Raw genomic sequence first — 7181 nt, 5'->3', positions numbered from 1 at the left:
TTTTAATTTTTTGAGAAGACGCCATACTGCTTTGCATCAAATCTGAACTCATTTAAAATTCTCAAACATTCAGAAAAATCTTTTTTTTGGGGGGCACACCCAGTGACGCTCAGGGGTTACTCCTGGTTATGCACTCAGAAATCACTCCTGGCTTGGGGGACCATATGAGATGCCGGGGGATTAAACTGCGGTCTGTCCTAGGTTAGCACATGCAAAGCAAATGCCCTACTGCTTTCGCCACTGCTCCGGCCCCAGAAAAAAATGCCTTTAAAGAATCAACTTAGATATTCCTTTTTATGAGAAGGAAGTAGTTTATTTTTCAGTGTATCTGAACCCAATGTGTTGAAAAATTTCACAAAGTCTAATATTATTAGTTAAATTGAACTAAATATTTAGTTGGGTGTTTTTTGCTTTTTGGTTATTTTGGTTTTTGGGTCACACCCAACAGTACTCAGGAGTTACTCCTGGCTCTATGCTCAGAATAGCTCCTGGCAGGCTTAGGGGACCATATGTAATGCCGGGATTCGAACCACCGACCTTCAGCAAGGCAAATGCCTTACCTCCATGATATCTCTCTGGCTCCTAGTTGGTATTTTTTGTTTTGTTTTGTTTTTTGGGGGGAGGCCATATCCTGTGGTGCTCCAGGCTTACTCCTGACGCTGCACTCAGGGATCATTCCTGGCGGGCACAGTGGTTGCTATCCTCCAACCCCATGAACAACAGTATATTTTAAAGTTTGTCTTGGGCATAGCTGACAAACTTGATAATTCTCATTCCAAAAATACATTTATTTATTTCTCAAACTGTAAACAAAGTCCTAGAAGAGACATGCAGCACTATTCTTAAATATGTGGAAAAATTTGAATTAAAAATTTTAACCTAATGTGTATTAAAAAGATAGTCCAATTAAGAGTAGAATATGGGCTGGAGGGATAGTATGGTTGGTAGGGGGCTTGCCTGGCACGCGGACAACTGGGTTTGATTCTGGCATCCCATATGTGGCTCTAAGCACTGGCAAGAGTAACCCCCTAACATCTGTGGTGTAGTCCCAAAACAAAACAAAAGGATAGAATATATAAACAATAATTCTTTCCTAAGAAGAAATAAGAGTTTCTATTTTTTTTTTCTTTTTTTCTTTTTTTTTTTTTTTTACTTGAGGGATGACACGACTGGTGGCACTCAGGGGTTACTTACTCCTCTGGTTCTGTGCAGAACTTTTTTCTGGTTCCTGGCAGGCTTGGGGAATGTTGGAGATAGAAACCGGGTCAGCAAATGCCCTAAGTGCTGTGCTATCATTTGAATGCCATGAGCTCTATTAAGAATAGCAGAAAAACCAAAACATTTATTAATAATCGAAAGTAATGTGTAAAGTCTATATGAAAAATAACAAATCCTGATAGAAAGACATAAAATATAACTTGAACAAATATGTTGTCTCCAAATTGAGAATCTTGGTGTTGTGTTGTAAGTATTGTCATTGTTTCACACTCTCTTGGTTTGTTTGCTTGTTTTGGGGGCATACTGGTGCGACCCCCGGGACCCTGCCCGCAGGGTGAACTGAGGATCGCGAAGTAATTCGTGGGTCACGAGCAGGATCCGACCTAAAAAGGAGAGAAGAGGCTGGGAAAGAAATGAACTCAAGTCAAGCTTGCTGATCAAGAGCTAAAGTTTATTGAAAGGGGGCTAGCTTTTATAGCATGAGAAAAATATGGAAGTAACAGTCAGTACTTTTCCATGGCATCTATAGAAAAGTAGGGGGGTCGTGCAGGATGGACTTTCCAGTTTTACATTATCTTTATGGGGCACAAACATTCTCTCACAATGGTAGCTTAACAGGAAGTATGATCTTACCTTAGCAACTTGGGCGGTTTACTGGAACATCTTGTGACCTTTGCTAACTGAACTATATGGCTATTCTTTCCTTTAGTTCCATGGGGGAAATGCCACAGTGTCCGCCTGTCATGTACACAGGCCTTATGTTTCAGGCATCAGAGACTCCATTTTGCTCTCTAGCTCTAATAGCCTCCAACATACTGGCAGCGCTCAGGGGTTACTCCTGGCTCTGCGCTCAGAAATTGCCCCTGGTAGGCTCGGGAGACCATATAGTATGAACCACCATCTTCTGAGTGCAAGGCAAATGCCCTACCTATCTTTTCAGCCCCAGTTTCACACTCTCTTATTAGCTGATGTCAAGCAATCTAAAAAAAGAAATTTTTATTAAAATTGAAAAATAAAGTTATTAAAATTATTACTAAGTATTAAAAATTAAAAATTTAGATAAATAATAAAAATAAATAAATTATTAATCAACAAATTAATCATTAAAATTAAAATAAGACAAACATTGAAACGAAATACTTAAAACAAACCACAATGATGCAATGATTGAAAAGGATGGCCTCATTTATGTAAATCTAATTTACTATGCTATTATTATTATTATTATTATTAATTTATGTTATTAAAATCACTGGGAGAACAGAGGGATTATTTATCTAAGATATTTTCCGGGGCCGGCGAGGTGGTGCTAGAAGTAAGGTGTCTGCCTTGCCAGTGCTAGCCAAGGAAGGACCGCTGTTTGATCCCCCAGCGTCCCATATGGTACCCCCAAACCAGGGGCAATTTCTGAGCGCTTAGCCAGGAGTAACCCCTGAGCATCAAACATGTGTGACCCGAAAAACCAAAAAAAAAAAAAAAAAAAAAAAAAGATATCTAAGATATTTGCCACTCATTTGAGGAAGCAGTTAAAAGTTAGGTACTGATTTGACATTCTACAGAAAAATGAGTTCTGTAAATAAGTGTGAAATATAAAGTTAGATATTAGGAGAAAGGTTGGAAAATATTTATATATTCTGTGAAAATAAAACTAAAATCTAAAAAGTGTGAAAGTTTTCAAAATTGGAAATTTAAAACATGTATACAAGTAAACATAAAATGTAAGTTAAAAATAATAATGAAAAGGTATGAAGAAAGTACATAAAAGGAGCATATTGCCACAACAAAATATTGAAGTTCAAATTATAAGATAAATATAAAATTTAAATTATAAGTTTAAAGTTTATAATTTATAGCTTAAATTATAAGATAAAGATAAGATCAAAAATAAGGTTCCAAGTGACTATAAGAAAAAGACAAACTATATTATGGAAACAAACTAAGTGTAAAAAAGAAAAATATATTAAATGACTTATCAGTTTATGAAAGCTTTTCAATCTGACATCCAACCAAAGAATTTAGTCAGTAAGATATTTCTTTTCAGGGTCAGGAAACAGTTCAGGGGGTTGCTACTTGAGAGACCTCCCACCACCAAAGAAGATATTTCTTTTTTCTTTTCCTTTTTTTTTTTTTTTTGCTTTTGGGTCACACCTGTCAATAGTTAGGGGTTACTCCTAGCTCTGCACTCCTGGCTCTGTATTCCTGGGGATTACAGGAATCAAATCCAGGTCAGTCGTGTACAAGACAAATGCCTTACCAGCTGTATTATTGCTTCAGGTCCAGAAGATATTTATTTTCCACATCTTTTTGAAAACCCAAACAAAATTGGTGTTTAGAATTTGAAAAGTAATGAATACTTTTATACCATGGGTGAAAGGGATTTTGAATTCAGATCAAGAGGAGCAGAAAGAAATTTTCAAGATCCCAACTTCTGGAAACAAGTCTGAGGAAATACTTCAGTGTTGACTTGGGAAGCCTATTGACCTCATAATTTTGTTATTGAAATATCCTGTTCGTTTCATGGAAATGCACCACAGAATTTAAATGCCAGAAATTGGCAGATTGAAAAGTTTCCTGGGTTTAGCTAGGTGGACTGCGTAAGAATCTCATTATTGAGTAGAGAACAGAAAGAGGGAAATCACATGTAACTAATGTGGTGACAAGACACAAGGGTCTTCAAAAGAAGGAAAAGAGGAGGAGTTGGGTTAATATTGCTGCAGAGAGCAATCAGAATGTGCCTGCAGAGCCCAAACCAAGAGCATGCAACACTGAAGTCGACACAATCTCTATCATGAGACCTTGCAGACAAAACCACCTGCAGAGATTAATGGCTATGGAATAAGATGCTGAGGGAAGAGTTGAAAGCACAAGGACACAAGATCAAGGATGGGGAAGGGGTAGTGTGGAGATATCAAAGGTACAGAACCTTGCCTGAGGGGCAAGCAGAAAACCTGTGCTCTTTTCTTTAAAGCTCTACCATTGCAAAATCCTGGGCAGGCCTCAACATCTATGGCAGGCAAGACATTTGGGCTCTCAGTAGCCTTGGCAAACTGGCAGGGTACTCTTAATCCTGAGCAGAAAACAGCCTGAGGACAGGATCTGCCATCGTAAGTGAGGAGTAGGGTCAGGACACCTGCCTTCACCAAGCCAAATAGAACTTGTATCCCATTGGTTTGAGGCAGTGGAGTGAAAGCCAAGAAAACTGAGTTTCTCTAGATTAGGAAAACTGTCTGCAGGCCAACCTTTGCCACCTTTGCTCACATTCAGTACTCCCCTTTTATTTATTTTATTTTTGGATCACATTCAGCTGTGTTCAGGAATCACTCCTGGCAGATCCCCAAGTACAGAGTTGGGAGTACTGCCCAGCACCTCTTGGATGTAGCCCCTCCCAAAAGAAAAATAGCTCACTATTAAGAAAGGTTTTATAATAGACAGTAAATGGGAAAATAATTAATGTCCATTGCTAAAATGACCATCATATACAATGAATTATATAGATTCAATGCACTTCAGATACATTTCCTATGGTATTATTCAGGAACATAGAACAAAGAAAATTAAAATTTATATGAAACCATAAAATGCTCTTAATTGCCAAAGCAATTATGAGAAAAAGATGGAGTCTTTGCAGTTCCTGACTTTGAATTATACTACGAGTCAATAGTAATTAAAACACTATAAAAGCAGATTTTTAGAGCAATGCAATAGGTCCGTAAGCACCCAGAAGTAAATCCTCAGATGTATAGACAGTTTATTTATGACAAAGCAGTTAGTGCAGGAAGAAAAGTCTCTTAATAGTCAGAGAGGCCAGAGACAGTACTGGGCAATGTACTTGTCTTGTATGCAGCCCATCTGGATTTGATCCTACCACCATTTATGGTTCTCCTGAACATCACTAGGAATGCTCCTCAAGAACAGTTAGGTTTTGGCCTCAAAACCCTCAAACAAAATGAAGCAAAACAAAAAAAAAATGATCATTTGTTTCCCCTGGTAAGCAAAGACAAAGAAAGAAAGAGGGAAAAAATTGGATTTCTGTTTTATCTCATTCATAAAACTTACTTCAAAATGGGTTTAGGATCTTAATGTTGGAGATGAATTAATAAATCAAAAAAATGTAGGCAGAAAACACAAGCAAAAACAAACAAATGAACCACAACAACCTAAAATGCTCTGCACTGCCAAGAAATAGTGACTAAATAAAAGACACCCTAGTAAATGGAAGAAAATATTTACTCACTGCATCTGACTAGGGGTTAGTATCCATGAAACCAAACAACTACATACCAAAATGGGGAGACCTCAATATATTTTCCTCATGGGAGACATAGAGATGGCCAACAGGTTGATGGAAAATGAAAAATCAAGACAATGAGGTAGAACATCAGAGCAGTGCGAATGCTCTATTTCAAACAATTCAGCAACTAGTTGGTGAGTTTGTTTTTTGGTGCAGCCTCTATGGAAAATGGCTTGGAGTCTTCTCAGAAAAAATTAAAACTCAGCAATTTCATCTTTGGTATCCACACCCAAGATCACAAAACAAAAACAAAATTGAAAACCAAACCAAAGCAAAACAACAATAAACCAAACCAAAACAAATCCCTATAAAACATTAATTTGAAAAGTTGAAAACATTAATTTGAAAAGTACAATGAACATTTGTACCCAAAGTTAATTGTAGCACTATTTACAATAGACAAAATTATGGAGCAACCCAAATGCCCAATAGAGATCAATGGATAAAAAAAAAAAAAAAACCCGACATATATACACAATGAAATTCATCTCAGCTACTTGTAAGAAAAAATAAAATTGTCTTTTGTTGAAACTTGGATGAAACTAAGGGACACATGCTAGCAAAGTAAGTCAGAAGTCAGAGGAAAAAGACTAGATAAATTCACTCATCTGCATATGTAAAAAAAAAAAAACCCAGGAGAATGAACAGAATCTAATGCAACAAATCTAAGGATTCTGGGAAGGGAAGTGGGGAGCATGGAGTACTGGAAGTTCCATAATGACAGTAGTAAAGAATCTTTGTCTCTTTTCTGATTTCAAAGGTACAGTAGTGTTGAATAGCAACGACATAAATGTTAACATCATTGTAACCATATAACAACATAGTAATAAAAATATAAAGAGAGTAAAGTGACATGTCCTGTCAAACAAAAACATACATTTCAATGTATAGCTGTTAGTTTGCAGTCTCTAAATCTGTCTTCTTATATTTACTTGATATTATCTCATTGTTATGACCTGACCTAAAAGGTAGGGACTGATACTAAAAGGTAGTAACAATTTTTCAAAGTGACTGGACGAAAATGCTGTAAAGCAGACTGACTTTGATGGTGCAGTTAACAGTATTCCCTTGGCTTTGAAACAGAAAAATTACATAAAAGCTGAAATTCAATGATTTTTTTCTTAGAATGGAAACCCAAATCTCTCTCTCTCTCTCTCTCTCTCCTCTCTCTCCTCTCCTCTCTCTCTCCTCTCTCTCTCTCCTCTCTCTCTCTCTCTCTCTCTCCCTCTCTCTCTCTCTTTTGTTTTGTTTTTGGGCCACACCCGGTGATGCTCAGGGGTTCTTCTGGCTGTGTGCTCAGAAATCGATCCTGTCTTGGGGGGCCATAAGGAAACCTGGTGATAGATCCCAGGTCTGTCCTGGGCAGCCACGTGTAAGGCAAATGCCCTACTGCTTTACTATCGCTCTGGCCCCCTAAATTTCTCTTTTAGTCTATAATGCCACTGTAACTTTTCTATTCTTGGGCATTGACCTAATCTTAAATCAAGCCCAAAGGTCTATATCCATATGCATAGGAAGAGTGTTGGGTAATTTTTCATTATGGAAATTTTATCTGTACACTGCCTTTAATTTCCCACAATTACCTAATACAACAAGGAAAAAGTGGACAACAAATATGAGTTGTTTACTTACTTGTCCTTTATCAATCTTGTCTTGGTAGCTTTGGCAGATG

The sequence above is a fragment of the Suncus etruscus genome, chromosome 10, assembly GCF_024139225.1.
Source record: "Suncus etruscus isolate mSunEtr1 chromosome 10, mSunEtr1.pri.cur, whole genome shotgun sequence".
Lineage (NCBI taxonomy): Eukaryota > Metazoa > Chordata > Mammalia > Eulipotyphla > Soricidae > Suncus > Suncus etruscus.
This window is presented reverse-complemented; position numbering follows the sequence as displayed.